Source organism: Aythya marila (assembly GCF_965140915.1).
Source record: "Aythya marila genome assembly, chromosome: 1".
Classification (NCBI taxonomy): Eukaryota; Metazoa; Chordata; class Aves; order Anseriformes; family Anatidae; genus Aythya; species Aythya marila.
Genome location: NC_139042.1, coordinates 30,936,785 through 30,954,045, shown reverse-complemented (window position 1 = coordinate 30,954,045; position 17,261 = coordinate 30,936,785). Strand labels below are relative to the sequence as shown.

Genomic DNA, 17,261 nt, shown 5'->3' with positions numbered 1-17,261 from the left:
TTTTATCCTGCACTTCATTAATCTTGCCTAGTCAGGCTGTTCTCTGCTTATAGGGTATGTTCAGCATGACAGGACCATGACCTGTGCCTGCAGATAAAGCAAGATTGCATTAGGTCAAGGAATATATATATATATATGTATATATATATATAATATTATATAATATATTATATATTATTATTATATATATATAAAATTTTACCAAAGCAGAGTAGAACAAACAAACAAACAAAAAAGACAATGATCATATTTTTTTTATGGAATCACTGTCTATCTTAATGTGGAGAAAATGGCAAGTTTCCTTTAAAAGGACTTGCAATGAAATTCACACTCTGTCAGGTGTAAATTACAGCCTGTATCTCATCTTGTTCTATCTACAGCTCTTTTCTTAGTCATGCATAGCGGCAGTGTACAAAAATATTTCCTGAGTGTGATCAAGCGAGTATGGGCACATAAGATGCAAACAAAATATGAGAGTTTTAAAAAAGTTGTTTACTAGTATCTTAAAAGAAAACTGAAAGTTTGTAATCATGTCATTTCTCAATCAGGGAACTGATTTACAGTAAAGATGCTTGGGAACACAATTCAAATAAATTATACAAATATTTTCTTTAGGAAGTTACAGGGAACAGAGGTAACTAAAAGGAGATGAAGAAAAAATATATATCCTAGGAACATTATTATATTCTGTAATCACAGATATAGTAGATCACTTAAATTAAGTCCTTATCATAATAGAGCTGCTCAGTGGAGTAGCATGAGAGATATGCTTTTCATATTTTTTCCCCACTGTTTTTACATGAAACCTTCTGATTGCATACACTTGATGACACCTAATAGATAATTGCAGGCAAATACCTATACACCATAATAAAATATGCAGAAACCCAGTTTCATTTGTGCTCCTCTTTGAAATGGTGATTTCCTCCCCAGGTCCCATAAGCTAACGACATTGTGAAACACATCAATGACACACAGTGAAGCATCATCACCAGGTTTGCGAAGAGTCACCAGATGGAGCTGTAGCACATTGATGTGTTAATGTATACTTCAGGGTACAAGCAAGATTTCAGTCTTCGTAGAAATGCAAAGCTGTCAACTAGTAGAAATACAATGTTGTTACTCTTCTTTAGGACAGCTGTGGCTAGTGGCAAGGGGCCAGCAAGTTCAGTTTAATTATGCACCCAGGAACACCTGAGCTAGGAAATTCTCTTTAAGTTGGAAATTCCCCTTTTTTTTTTCAGGAATAGTTTAAAAAATCTTCATTGTTAAGCTATCTAGACCCATACTATATGTATCAGCTTTACTTCTGATTAGTCCTCCAAATACTTACTAGTTTGTGAAGACTACAGCCCAGAGGAGAAGCAATAATTTTCTAGATATTTATTGAAGCACTTCCTTGGGCCACTCAAATTAAAAATTTACTTGATAAGTGCATGAATAAAACAGATTCACATGGCTTCTCAGTGAGTGAAGAGATGCCATATCTGCTACAAGTGGCTATGAATTCTCTGAAGAGTCTGCAGACAAGATGCCACATTTTTCTCTCATCTTGGGCTCTCACCTTACGCTTTCCAGGATAAGGTGATGAAGCTTTTACCCTTGTCTTCTTAGTAATCAACACCTGGGCCAGTAAATTAGGCTTAATTGGGGACCATGTATTTTTCTAAGGGGGCTTTAATGGTGAAAAGATTCATGCTCCATCTCATCTCAGTTATACTAAGAATCACGTATGCAGATCCATCACTGAGAATGGCCTGGCCTCTGCTATCATTAATTGAAGCATATTAAGAGACTTGGCAGAAAAAAAAATTATCCAAATTTGAAATGTCAAGAGACAGATCCATCTAGTTTCACATCCTGTTGTTATAATATACCTTAATTACAGTTAATTAGGAGATATTGTTCCTGGTGGAAGAGCATCTGAGGCAGCTTTTGTGGGTGATTAAACACTGAACAGAATCGGATGCATTTGTTGAATGCAGGATCTGTTTATTATGACTGTACAACTCTATCTAGAGTATCATTCCTGTTGCATAGCAAAACAAAAGAAAGTCAAAGGCCAAAAATATTTCCCTTGCCTCATGATGCTTTAAAATTCCCCACTGGCTTCTTAAATTTTCTGCTGCTGGCCTCTTAGGACTCTAGTGCGTGATCCAACTCCCCCTGAAGTTAATCAGAGACTTCTCAGTTGCCTTCAGCTGAGCCACATTGGATCCTAAATGAACAGCAGGTAGAGGAGAGGGCTGTGGGAAAATTGCTATAGGAATGGACCTCTGAGGAAAAACAATGTGTTTTTTGATGCCATTTGTGAAAGAGCAATCTTTGATTTGTTGGAGGAATGTGATTAGCCAGAATCCTCTCCTTGTATAAAACACAAAAGGTGGAAACCCACTCTGAAGCCACAAGTTCAACTTCTGCTAGTGTCAATAAGGTTTATGCACACTCATCGATCTCTGACTGTATGTGACCCTGAAATATGTTTTGCTGGGCTGCCTGTGATCATTGCTCATGCTTGGAACTGTCAGGATTGTATTTATAACTGAAAACTAAGCAGTGCATGTCTCCTTCCTGAAAAGTATCCAAATTAACATTTATGAAGCAATTTATTTATTTATTTATTTATTTATTGTCAAAGAAAAAAGAAAAAGAAAAAGAAAAAAGAGTTACTTTATTGGCTAGATTACATTTAGGAGAAAAAGTCTTTTCTGCCATAAACTACATGCATGCTGGATTCCTAAACACTCCTTTAGTCTGAACTGCAACAATTTGATAAATCATTTGCTATTTACTCTTTAGTGCAACTAAATGCTTTGGGCAAAGAATATTATTTAAAAAAAAAAAAAAAAGCAAAACCACTCTTTTAATGCATTTTTCCATTCCCAGTGATGGATTTTATCTTTGATACATGATCCAGCTATTTAACTACCTCTCACCACTTCTCCCATGAATTGTTTATACAGCAACTTGGCAGCATAATTTGCATATCACAGGAAAGATCCCATTACATGTTCCCAGAGGTGCGGTTTCACCAGCTTTATCACTTTCTGCCACCTATGCATATCCCCGAAGCAGAGTGTCTGGTTAATCCAGAAAGGCATTTCTTGGCTGCCAATAGTAATTAAACATTAATGGTGCAGTTACAAAATTTTCAGTCGCTCAAAATTTCTCCCCTCCATTGTCTTCCATAAATATAATACCTAAAGAAGATATTTATCTTTCCGTGCAAATTTTCCTGCCACAGGAAGATCACAGAGTGTTACCTTTGCTGTAATCTACACAGCTGTTGTAGGCTTGACTTAAAATAATTAGACAAGGAACAAATACACACAGAAAGAAGAGTTTAAAAGAAGGAAAACCCATAAGGAGTGTAACTCAATGCACCAGAGAAAAGTCAGAGAAGACTTGGGGCTGGACACTGCATTTTGCTCTGCAGACTCCTCTTTAGGGACTGAAGGGGACAACAGCTGCTATATTCTTGGTCATGAAAAGACCGTGTTTGGATATGCTCCAGATTATCCTTCATCCATGGGATCAAACATGAAAAAAACGATAGTGACATAACTTCCATCAAGAGGAACTCTACTCCAAGAGCATTCCTAGCAATATCAAAGCATTAAAGAAATTAAAGGGAAACAATATCCCCAGATGCAACACAGTAAAACACCAACATATTGCCCTGCAAAAGGCATTGTTATTTTCTTGGAAAGACTCACAGTGTCTTCCCTATTAACAAACTATCAGTCCTATGGCTTCAGATAGAGACATCCAACATACGTTTGGGGGAACAAACACTGCAGGTACCAAATCTTGCTACCTCTGATCATCCCTTTGCAAATCCATCTTACAGTGAGAGACTACACACATGAAATTTCAGAAATGAAAACTCAGTTTGGGTGAAATTTGGAGTCTGAGGTGTAGTGTAGACTTACTATCAAAACCCACTTCCTTAGAAAGTACCACATGAAATAGTAGTAACACCCATCAGTTGCAGACAGTGCAATAAGAACTACCCCAGTGCCTTTCTGTCTAGCAGTATAACAAAACCACAATGTTCCTAATGTTGCAGAAGGTTGGAAGATGGGAAATGGCTTGATTCACTGACAGAACTAAGGGGGTACTGAGTCAGCAGCCTTCAAGTCACGAAGCCAACCTCAGTGAACAGTGATTGAAACTTGTTATCCTCCCACAGCCTGAGACCGCGTTATTTAGCGCAATAGCTGGCAGTCACAGCGACGGAGCAAAAGGCAGATTAAGCACAGCTGTCCCATAAGGTCCAGGGATAGCCTGGTTGGCAGTAAGGAAAATCGGAGCTGCTCCTGCCTGTTGAGAACAGAGTGTTTAGTTTTCAAGCCTGTCAGCATGATCTCTTCTGAACGCATTGTGTTTACTGACATGCCACCCTGACGTTCTGGCTTAGTAGTACAAAAAAAAAAAAACACACCAACCAACCAAAAACAAAAACAAAAAGCAAAAAGTAAGGTTATAAAATTGAACATGATGTTTTCTGCATGTTAAAAGGAGAATTGCTCCCATGGAGACCTGGAAGCTCAAAACATTGCAGCGCTGCACCAGTACACGAAAACCAAAAAATGGAACTGACCTGGGCTTCATGGTTCAAGCGTGCAGTGGCAGGGATCCCGGTACTATTTCCAAATTCAACACTCGAATAAACACAGTTGTAGTTTCCCGAAGTGGATGCTTTTAATGCAATATGAAAAGGGTGAGAGAAAGGGCATACTCCCGAAGCCTATATTTCTTAGGTAGAAATAATTCTGCCTGGAGAAAGCCAGCTCGTGACTGTTCACTATTAAGACTGTACGGTAGAGAGGGAACGTCTTTGAGTTCACATACTTAACACTCAGTGGTGTGTCTGCAGAGTGGCAGGAAATAAACAGCAATGAGGAGGGGTTAACCAGAGACCTGCTGGCTAAAATCTATATGCCTGGAAGCAGGAGGAAGAGGGCTGCAAGGTCAGGCATAGTTTAATTGTTTCTAATGCGGGGATCAGCCATGGAGCTACCAGGCACAAAGATGGCTATCACAACCTGTAGCCACTTTGTATCTCCCCCGTAAACCCAAACCAGCAGTTGTGCATTTTGTGTCAGCCTTTCTGAACTGATCTAGAACATCCTCCTACACCCTGAATACAACGCCAGAACCTATACAGTAAGTAGATGGACAGAGCAGAGAGAAAAAATAAGCCCCCTATGCACGGTTTTTCACCAGAATAGCTAAAACCCCTCAATCTCACCACAAGATGCTGTATTTTCCAAATGATTTCCTGAGTCTCCTGGAGAAATACCACTGCTCTGCCATAATTACATTAAGAGAACATAAACGCAGGAGGTCAGGTACATTCAAGTACAAATATCTCAGGCTAAGCCTGACCTGAGATGGTGGAAAAATTCCTTTACCAATGGTCTGCCTACCAAAATTTCCCCTTTCTTCATAGTCACCCAGACACACAGGAAGAGAAGTGCCACTTGTAGCGAGCAGCAGAAGGTGGAGCAGAGGGGACATGGAGAAGGGCACAAGCCACCAAGTCCTGATGTGGGGAGAGCCTGAGGGGAGGAGGGAGGGCAGCTTACCATTATGCCTGGAGATGTGCAGAGGAAGAAGGAGCAAAGTTATTCTTTAAAAGAGCTTGTTCAGCTGCAAGATGTAAAAGAAGGCAGCAGATAGTTTCCAGAAGATGTGTCCTAAGTTCTGACACTGGCAGAAATCAGATGTGGTTGGAGACAGTTTGCTAGCAATTTTCTCAGTTTCCTCAGAGAAGAGAGCTGGTGTATTGCCCCCCAAAAGCTCCACCCTGTAACAGAATTACTGGAGAACTGTACTGGGGAAACACACATCATAATGGGGGAATCATAATGTAAAGCATAACATCGTGTTACAGTTGCATACATTTGCATGCAGAGTATTTATAGATGCTAACACAGGCAATTCCATATCTCTAGATATTTATTCTATTCTTGCAAAATAAAATAGCATTTTTCATCCCATTTTGACTGGAAGAGAGAATACATTTGGGTTATAAATTGTTTAGAATTACTTGTTAATGCTATTGGCTTTTCTGTATCTGCTTGTAGGAGGGACAGGAGGGAGACGGATAATTCTTTACACATAAAATCGTAGAGGAGAAAACCAGAAAGAAAGCTTTGTTTTCAACATGTTTAAACTGTTCAAATGACAGGAATTGGTTGCCTTGGAAGCAGATCTGCAGCTGAATGAAACCTTTCACCTGTCCAACATATGAAATATTTATTATCCGAGGGTGACTAGAGATTCAGTAAAGCCAGACGTACAATGCAGAAAGCAGACCCTGGCTCATCACCTCCATGAATTTCTCCAGTCCTGCGGCAGCCAGATTAGATTTATCCACAGAGAGAGGGAAGTGGCCTCAATCACAGTGAGTGAGCGTAAGGAGAAATAAAACAAGAGGAAGTAACATCTTAACTTTATATTCAATACAATCATGTTTGTGAAGCAAAATGCTGATGCTCCTCCTATACTGTGTTTAGTAAGTCTGCAAACTGTTATAGCTTCCAATTAGAGAAAAGAGTTCACTCTCTCTTTGGATAATTACTTTTCCAATTAATTATTCTTGGCCATTTGTTTCCCCATAAAAATTGCCCAATGTTTTTGTCTTGCAGGAGTCTTTTTTTTTTTCCTCTTCTCTTTTGTGTGGGTTGGAATTAATTTATTATAGGGCTGAAACTTGGCAGAGATCCAGACACAACAATCTGAAAAATGTTCATACTAAAATTCAATGATGGGTTTCCTGGTTTATTTTATCTCAGAGCCTCCCTGAGAATTTGGTCCTACGAAACGGAGCACAGTTGATGCACAAGTGGGCATGTAATCCAGTTTACTTTATTTTTTTTAGGGAAAAAAAAAAAAAAAAAAAAAAAAAGATTTCTGACATTTCAGTTGCTACAGACACAGCCCTGACTATGAACAAAAGCCAGAACCATCATTTAAGAAAGCAATGTTTTTGCATAGCTGCTTTCAGCAGAGAATCACACTTTACAAGAACCTTGACACTTTTGCCCTTTATTACACTCTTTTTTTTTTTTTTTTTTTCTCCCCTCAGAAAACCTGGATTTCCAAGGTCTTTGGTATCCTTACGATGGCTAGATAGGTTTTATGCCTGCATTCAAGAGGTGTTTAGATTGTCTAATTAAGCTAAGAAGATAAAATAAAGATTGAAGTCCAAGGTCATCATCTCCTAAACTGTACCACAATAAAGTACAATATTTGTGCTAACTCGGTATATGTGTGTGTACATGGGTAAAGTGACTGAAAAGTTGTAGAGAGTTAGCACACAACACCAAAGTATGATAGCTCTTTTCGGTTCATGCAGCTTCCTTATCACAATCCACTTGGCAATTTCACGAAGATTTTAGCAGTAAATATCAGAGCAGATAACATCACTTCCAGTCAGGGTTGCAGGCTCCTGGGTGCTGCACGGAAATGATCCTGCACTCACAATTAAGATGGAGGCAAAGTATGAACGAGATGGGGAGGTGGAGAGGGGAGAAAAAAAAGACAAGAAATAGCAATACAGTCCCTGAATGATGCCACTGTGCAAACCGTCCCATCACAGCTAGAAACTGATGCAAGCACTGCTGGAAAATGGAGATGCCTGCCTTTATAGTGGCAAGTAACATCTATTTCTGGACTCTTTTCTCAGCACAATAGATTTTAAAAAATTAACTGGTCCTATGCTGCTCTGGCACTAATCCTGTGCCTCAACAGAGTGTGCTTCTGCTCCCGGGCAGCAGCACTGCCCGATCTCTCACTGTCATACTTAGCTGCGTGCTCAGGAGAGCTGGCTTTTCTAGACTCTGCCTGCATTTCCATTGCTTCTGCGCAAATTGCTTCCTCCACGTCTGTTACAGTAACTTCACCCTCTCGCAGAGCGCTGTGCTCACACATTCTCAGCAAGTTTGCCAGAGAGAGGTTGCTAGGCTCCAAGTGCACCAAAAAGTGCAGAACGTGCCTTCTTCCCTGCCTTCCCATATGCCTGGAAGACCCCCCCCTCCTTTCCCACCGTGGTACATCAAGTACCTTCCCTTTCTTTCCGAAAGCTGAGAATCCATCTGTTCGGCAAAGCGCTCCATCTGTAACGTCGACGAGTCCAGTGATGTGCTGCCAATATTTCAACAAAGGGCTCCTCTAAACCCGGCCCCCTGAGTCTGCAGCACAGCCCACATCCCCGGGGTGGGGATGCTCGCAGACGGGAGGCGTGCGGGGCTGGCGGGCTCTATTCATTTGGTTTTCCCATTTCAACAAAATGCTTTCCCATATCCAAGGAAAGAGGCAGCAGCACTTGGCAAACGTGCTTCTGTTACGTGCCTCCTACCAGAAATAGTCATGCTTGGGTTCTGGAAAGAAAAAATATCCACTTTGTTGGGGGAGTTGTGGAGTGTCCACCTGGAAAAAATGCAAGGGATGAAGATGGCAAGGATGGATTATGATCCCTTTCAGGGACCACTGGGGACTGTATCTATGTCAAGCAAATTAGGGAAAGGGCCCCAGTTACAAAGAAGGAAATGATGTTAGGTTTTCTGGCCAGTACAATGACAGCGAAGGGCCAAGCTTTGCAAACAGGACTGGTAAGTCTGGGGACAAATTTCCAGAAGAGAAATGTACAAGTGTGTTTGCCATTCACACTTCTGTATCAGATCTGAACGCATATCATACACTGTTTGAGTGCATATATGTGTCTATGTATATACACACATGCATGCATATATGGGTATTAGACATGAGTTGCTTTTACAGACTTTGGCTGCTGCTTCTGCTTCACACTCTATTCAGTCTCAGGCATTTTAAACACGCAGGCTTGATAGTTTTCCATATGTGATTTAAACAGAAGTCGATGCACACAGGCCTGGGTGCTTTGGATGTGCTTTGGATCGCCTACTTCTTCTGTCACTGTTTATCAGCTGCACAGCGTTAGCTTTACAGCAAGTTGCAATCCCATCAGAAAGGCTGGCTCTTAAATTACGTTAAGCTCCCAAAGTTTTCAAAGGTGATACTCTAACACATTATTTGTGATCACACTCAGCAATTTTTAAAATCTAGATAAAAACAGGAGAATTCTTGGCATTCGAACACATAACCTGTATTATTTCAACTCTTTCATCTTTATTATGTGCTTTTTAAATTGTACGTAGGAAAAGAAAAGCTTGGACTCAACAATTCAGCATATCCTTCATGAAAGCAGCATGCATTAAGCAGTAGGTACTTCAAAGAACAAAAAGCACATTTAAACCAAATTAATTTTGTTCTTTTTGAACAATAAAGAACACACAATTCATGTCAGTGGTTGCTATCACATAGTTCAGCTTGATAGCACTAATTTATAATACATGTGCAAATTGCCATACTGGATAATCTCTATTTACATGTCAGGAAGCAATTAAAAAAAATATTTTCTGTTTTTGTCTACTTTAGCTGCCATGTAGACAGCAAAGTGTCAAGTCTCTCACCTAGAAATGCAGGCAGTGCTAATATGTCTGTCCTATGAGTTCTTTCGGAGAGAAATACCGATCCTTATCTAGCAAAGCACAGCAGCACATTTTGGAGCTCACCCATGTATAGCACAACACTTTGGAGCATGTTTATGTTTAAAGCATTTGTTGAATAGGCAGAGATTAAGCATGTGTCTGGTCAGTCTGTTGAGCTGGATCCTGTCTTAGGCTCCCACAAGGCAATCCAAAATGCTCTGTATCGTCATGGAGCTGTCCTGCACAGTCACCAAGCTGGCTCAAGTGCCCTGTCTGCTCTACAAGGGAGGTCTAAAAAAGGTGCTGTGTGAAAGATAACAAATGGCAACTAGCGACACATCCAAACATCACTAGGAACTTTCCCTCCAAGCCAGGCAAGACAAAGGCCTTTGATACAGACAGGGCTGATGTGGCCCAGGAAGGCTGGAACACTGCTGACCCAAGACACAGGCACACACAGTTTCAAAAATCCTATCAGCTATATTGATAAGGCAGGACACCCTGGATGGAACATAAGCATTACTATTTCCTTTTTGCAGACAATAAAATGAGGCACAGACAGGGGAAGTTACCTGCTGAAACCCTGCTAAAGAAAAGCTGTGACAGAAATTAAAAATAAATTCAGATCTCTGAATTCTAGTCTGAAACCTTAACCACCTGACCTCCTGGTTTAGGAATAAGCATACAAAGCAAGATAAAAGTAATTTATATGTCCATCATGTTATCCGGGAAAGGAATTTAAAACATTTTGCAAAGAATTGTCCAAGTTTCTTGTCACAATGGAGGTGAGATGAAACAGCGAAGGTGCTGCAGGGTGGTTGTCAACCACGGGAGTATTTTCCTCTTCCAAATAGGTGTTAGTTAATTTCCTTCTCATTTCTTTCTATTTTTTTCAAAATCTTTTAAAACCCCAGTAATGAATCCAGCCTGGTTTCACTTAATTTTCTTGACCTTTAAGACTTGTAAGTCTTCTCCCTACCTTTTACTCCATGCAAAGTGATTGCATGGCACAGAAAACCATCTGGTTTTCCCAAGCTAAATCCTTTGTAATCTGAGCAATGCTCATCTCTTGAAAGCAGGCAAGCAAGAATGCAAGCTGGTATACAAAAAGTCAGCCCACCTTTCTTTTTGGAAAGAAAAGCTTCTGCCCTCACTGGTACATGAGTGAGCAGGAACAAAAAGGCAGAGGGTTTCCCCTTTCAAGGCAGAGGATTTGTCTTGGGCTGTAACTGTTGCAATAAGTTTGTGGGTGGAATGGTTTACATCATGCCATGCCTTTGAAACATTCTGCATTTTTCGCTCTTGTAAGGAGACATCCATCATCTATGCAAAGCTGGAAGTTGTACGACTAGATAACAGCTGAGTTGTGGTTCCTCTAGAACTCAAGCCTCAAATCTCCTCTTCTAGTTGCATCTCTGGTTGTGTCACTTTTCAGCCTTAGTGTGCCACGTCCCCACCAATCTCCTTGTAGTTCTCTCCATGGATGCTGCAACCCTCCACAGGAATGAAACTTGGTGACCTAGGCATGAGTTTCTGCTGGGGTTGTACTGAGATATCTCCCTTTGAAACACCAAGGAGGGAAACAAACTCCAAACGAGTGAGTAGAAGTATCTTGTACTAAAGCCCTGTGGGGATCGTACTGCTATGATCCTTTAAGCTGACCACAAGCCTGCAAACTGAGAACCTAATTGCTGCTGATAGGCGCAAGTTGGTAACGTTTGAAATATTCTCCGTGTGAGTTCTGCCAATGAGAGAGTGTCAAACTTTATCTCTCCTCCTTTCCTCTCTCTGTGAAAAGACCTGTTTCCCAAAGGATGGATCTGTTTCCAAAAGCACACATTAGTGCTAAAGCTGGACGCCAACACTGAATGCAATTAAAAGTGCTGGCTGCAGCACAATTTCATCTTTGGCACACACCTGAAGGACCCATCCATCTCTCTCTCTCTTTTTTATTATTTAAAAACCGTCCTTGAATTCCTGTCACTCCAATGCAGTAGTTTTCAGTCAAGCCTATACAAACTGTCTCCTCATAAGTACGTGTGTGTGTTTGCTCTTTCAGGTAAATATCACAGCAATCAACCTACTGGCCAGCAAACACTGTATGTTTACACTCAACATTCAGCTTGCTGGACACATTATTTTAAATAACCTTTCTTTAAATATTTTCTTCAGATTCCCTCAAACTTTCTTACCACTTCAACTTTGTTCATAGCTGTTTCTTCACAAGGCAATTTTGTTGCTCAGTTAACTTTCACATTAATCAGGTGAATGTCTCTCCCCAGTATGTCTAACAATTGCTCATCAGGTCTCCAACACTGCTGAAAAATAATTAAAAACCCGTTTTCAATAAACAAACTATAAAGGCATTAAGGACAAAACACTGGGTAAGAAATGTATTGGAAACCCAGGGATAGAAAATTCTGATCTGGCATAGGCTGGGCAGAATCAGCTGAATACCAAATTAATTGCTAGTAGCATCAGGCAAATAGCAAAAAAGAAAGATATAAATATTCACTTCAAATTAACAATGAATTTATTGTGGCTGAACACAAGCTCCTTTTATGTTTGTTTCCTACAAATAGTCATGCAAAGCAAATGTGAAGCTTGTATACTCCATGATTTGCTTCCAGAATAGGAGGTATAATTGATATGGGATTTACACAGCTTGACAAAGCAAGGGAAGCTGGGCTCCCAAAATCCTTTGGAGCCAGCACACAAAGGTAATTAAACAAACCGTTGAAGGAACTGGCTTTCTGCACCTTCCTTAGCTAGCACCATGCACACGGATACCTAATTACAGTTTGTCAGCAACTGTGGTGATGAGAGCAATCTGCCATCAGGCAATTCAAAGAAAAAATAAACTAGAGATAATACTTCCATAGAAAGAACAAGAGACTGAATTTGTCAAGTAAATGATTCACTTTGCTTTAATTGTGATGCGTAGAGTGAAATGGCACAGTGATATCTTAGTGACCGGATAAAATATATCACCTTCTCCTCTCCTGGTGAACCATGCAGCACTGAGCAGATGTGTTGACATCCCCTGTCTGCATTAAAGGAGAACAACTGGAGAAGGTGTAAAACCCAGTCTGTGAATGAAATAGTTTTATATCAGCCCCAAGTCAATCACCCTGCCTCCAAGTCAGTCACTGACAGCAGAAGCAACATAGAAATAATGAGCATTTACATTTTACAGTTCTTCTCTATGTGTTTAGTTAAGGTAGTGTTGATTAATCTATGGTTACACTTAATAAAATACTTCTAAAATTACACTTAAGTGTCATCTCATATCTTGCTAGCACAATTTTAATCTCTAACTCTCCATCTAACATCAATCACTAATTTGCTGTCTGGCAATGGAATTTCTTGCTACAAAGTATTCATCTCTAACAAGCCAAGGTGTGTCAAGTATTACCAGCCCTGCAGAGATGAGCTGTCAGGGTGAAGCTGTGGCCCCAGAATGAACCATCCACCTCCTGAAAGCCCTGGTGTTGTAACCGAGATGAAATCCCATGACATCCAAGAGAAGGCATAGAAATATATGATATACATATAGTCTCAGAAGGGTATTACTAAAGACTAGTAGTGGAACTACTAGTGGTAGTAGTGAACAAGCTGTGGAAATGATTTAACTCTATAGAAAAGCAATGACTGGACAGTGCACAGATGATTATCAAATCCACAGGGTTAGCAAATAGAAAAAGGGGGGGGAAAAAGACTCCTACCGCAGCTGGAAAAAAACAAAACAAACTAACCAAAGAAACCACCACCAACAAAAACAAAACTCTCTACCTTTTAAAAGGACATTTCTTGTAAAATGTTGGAAAGAAAAGGGAAAGTGGGACCTTCCTGTCAAGGAAGCCATGGATAGAAGTGATATTTTTAACTCAATTCTGTATGTTACTGTTCTTCCTACATGACTATAAGGCTTAGCTCTGTGTTGCTCTCTGCTTACTCAACACACCAGGCGGCAGGAATTTCATTGCTGCACAGCAAGACTAAGACTACTACTGCTGCTGGAGCTTCTCCTATGCTCTCTGTCCTGTGCATCAAATTAGACCTTTTCTTTTCTCTCAGCATTGTTTTGTATCTGCTCTTCACGTGTAAAGATTCTCCCTGTGGACTTTTGGATAATCCTAGCCACTGAGGAAGGCACACATATATACATGTTTTATTAAACAGCCATTGTATATGTTTATATGCAAACAAAAGCAGGTGTGCCTGCATCTCATCTGAAGTTTGCTATTCAATAATATGGGGAGGTAGGATGGGGACAAAATATTTCAAAGGGGACCTAAATCCACTGCTTTTGCAAATTCCTCATGTCATAATTCTGAATAAGTACCAGCCTTCATCAGTCATAACCTGCAAGTTGTTATGGACATTACAATTCTATGCAATAAGAGACATAAAGGCATATAGGTACCAAGTATAATGGACATTTCTAAACAAAATAATTAGTTGCCAACTTTTGCTCAACAAGCAGGTAGATGAAAAGCTCTTGAAAATTAAAAATGATTTAAAGCAGTCCTTGGTAAACTGCATGTGTCAAACATCAACACTTTTTGTCATGAAAATGCTTCAGAAATGCTTCATGGAAGACATATTGTTCCAGTCTCAAAAATTACAATCTTGGCTGCTTACAGTTAAGCTACACAAAACATTTTGTTTAGCTAAGCCAAAGCTTTATTCCTCAAAAGCTTTATTCCATAGCCAAGAAAGCCAATGCTCAGAAAGAAAGTAAGAGTGAAACTTAGCCAGTCTGGTCACAATTATTTCATTGTCCTTTATAAGCTTAGAATGATCTGTATATGGTTCTGATAAACAGCTCTGCTGGCTAAGTAAATAATACTGATGAATCCCATTTGGCCTTTATTGTGCATGTATCTTGCAAGAAACATGAGTTTTCACATGATTTTTTTTTTTTTTTTTTTTTTTTGTCTCCCCAGGAAGGCAGAACTGTGCAAGACCTGTCCCAAATAAATAAATAAAAAATTACTAGTTATAAAAACAGATGTTCCAATAGTAACTGAAGGATGATGCGGCAGGAAGAAATAAGCAAGTGAAGTATTCATGGTAAACTATTCTGATTCTGTGCTAGTTTCTACTCTGTTTTTCAGAGAAGGGCACAAACATTTATTCAGATGGCTGTAGCCTTAGAAAAAAAAAACATAGGGTTTCTTTCAGCTTTCTTTTCCTTTCCTTGGTCAGGTATGTCTGTCCTATTTCCAGACTTTTACCACAGAGCATACCTACTACAGTCCATATAAAAAACACAGTGTTCATAATGCATTTGTACATGGTCCATATTCCACCTTTTGTTGTAATATGCTATAAAACACGTTACGTGTTGGATAAAAAGTTCTTCTACAGCATATGAAATTCTGAAGTTTGTTTCACCAGCCTAAATTGGTCCAAAGATTGTGATCAAAATCTTAAATATTTTGTTGAACTGCAAAGAAAATTTCCATTCATTAGGTATTTCATGTCAACATTGTTTTAAAAGTTTGTAAATTGTCTAAAGTTTAAAGATTTCAAAAGGAAATGTATACCTTTTTAATTAGAAAAAGTAAAACTGGGATATTTTACTAAAAACGGTTAAAACATTGTTATATTTCAAACAGTATCAGTTTTGATTGTCAGCTTTTTACAAAATAATTGTAAAAAGTCTTAACTTTAAGAGATTTTCAAAGACAATTTTCTGTGGCTAAGGTATTGAAACAGCATGCTGTGCAAAATACACATCTGCATGAAGATACAGATTAATGGAAGAAGCAAGAAGATATGCTTATATTTATATGGGAAGGCAGATCCATCTGTGGCCATAATAACATTTATTAGACTTGGGCTTATTTTCAGTGTGAGTGCAGGCATGTTTTAATGTTCCAAACAACCACATAATGCTTCTTCTTGCTTTGCTCGTAAATATATATATAAATATATATATATTTATATATATATAAATAAATAAATAAAAGAGAGAGAGAGAGAAAGAAGAAGAAAACTCCACATATATATATTATTCACGGATACAGATATCTCAGGTTATAAAAACAGGAAGCTCTCAACGCATATTTTCTACCTGGTATTATAAACTAAATGCGTAAAATGCATAGATGCAGAGAAAAGTACATGATATTGCAGTTTACCGAACCCTTTCTTTAACAACCTTTCCATTTCTCATTTGTGTAAGCAAATGAGAGCAAACCCAGCAGTTTCTGAATACACACAGAACACTTCAACTTTGTTTGAGACTTAGAAAACTGAAAAGTATATAAAATGAACAGCATTTATAGAAGCATAGAAGCACAGAACAAAGGTACCTCTGGCAGTCATCTGATACAATCCCTTGCTCAAAGCTTGGTCAACTTAGACCTGGTTGCTCAAATCTATGTGGTTTTGAATACTTCCAAGAACAAAGTTCACAGTATCTTTGTGCAACCTGCTCCTGCACTTGATTCACTGTAATTTGTTTTTCCATAATATTGAGATGGGATTTCCCATGTTGCAGGATGTGTCCATTCCCTTTCCCTCTGTCATCATTTCTCTTTCCAAGAAATGTCTAGTTTCATCTTCCTATACCCCCATTAGACAGCTGAAGATATCATTTAGATCTTCCCTTAGACATGTTTTCCTAAGGCAAAAAGGATGCTCAGTTGTCTCAGTTTCTTCTTGTATGTCATGTGCTCCATCAACACTCAAGAAATTTGAAAACTGCCTATTATAAAGGCACAACACAAACATACAGTCGCTGTCCAAACCCCAGCCAAGCTGGCTGGCAGATTATCATCTATTTCAAAGGACTTTTGATCAAGTCCTTATTTTACATGTGCACTTGAATGAATAATGAGGATGGCAGGAGGAGGGGAAAGACTAATTATGTCACAGAGCTATTTAGTTTGGATGTCTTTTTTCTGTTTAAAGATTTTTCATCAAAATTCATAATTGGACCTTAAGCATCTCAGTTCTTGTTATATCAGACATTGCAAACTGCTGGCTTCAGAGAGAAGTATCTGAATGTCCTGACACATAATTTGGTTTAAAATGAACTGGTACATTATACCTATCTGTTCTACACCAGGAGTGGAAATCTTTAGATTTAATTTGCTAAGTCTTTTGTTCTTTCCTGGTTGTGGCATCCAGTGACCAAAGTACACTGTGTACAAATAGCACTGTGAGAAAGTACATTGCCACATTGCTGGCAAAACACTGATTATCGAATTCTTATTAATGTTCTAACATTTAGATATGTCTTAACTTCCAGCTTTCAGCACTGGAATTCATCTCTCTCTCCATGTACCTTTATATGTTGGGCATGTCATGATTCCCCTTGAGAATATAGGGAAAAGGAAGCTGTCCGTACATATATCAGATCCAGAAATTGATTCACTTTCCCAACAGAAGCATGGACTAATAGGATGGTGAAATTGTGAATCACATATTCTGTGGCTTTAAGGCAAGCTGATAAAGTCGTAAAATGAAGCTCCCTAGAGAGACCAAAACCCAGCAGAGTATATTAGAGCACATTTTCTGTATAGTTTCTTACTTTTTTTCACAGAATCACAGAATTTTCTAGGTTGGAAGAGACCTCAAGGTCATCGAGTCCAACCTCTGACCTAACGCTAACAGTCCCCACTAAACCATTTCCCTAAGCTCTACATCTAAACGTCTTTTGAAGACTTCCAGGGATGGTGACTCCACCACTTCCCTGGGCAGCCTGTTCCAGTGCCTCACAACCCTTTC

The 17,261-nt window shown here is 39.2% G+C and overlaps 1 protein-coding gene across 7 annotated transcripts in view; it reads right to left on the bottom strand.

Annotated features, from left to right (window-relative positions):
• Nucleotides 1–17,261, bottom strand: part of ENOX1 (ecto-NOX disulfide-thiol exchanger 1) — a 363,120-nt gene that overhangs the window by 149,245 nt on the left and 196,614 nt on the right. Inside the window, exon 1 of one of the 7 annotated variants that reach the window (XM_082757955.1) lies at nucleotides 4,604–4,786. The exons of the other annotated variants lie outside the window; for them this stretch is intronic. The gene's annotated coding sequence lies outside the window, so the exon portion shown is untranslated. Of the gene's footprint in view, nucleotides 1–4,603; nucleotides 4,787–17,261 lie in introns of those variants that run through there. 7 annotated transcript variants of the gene reach the window in all.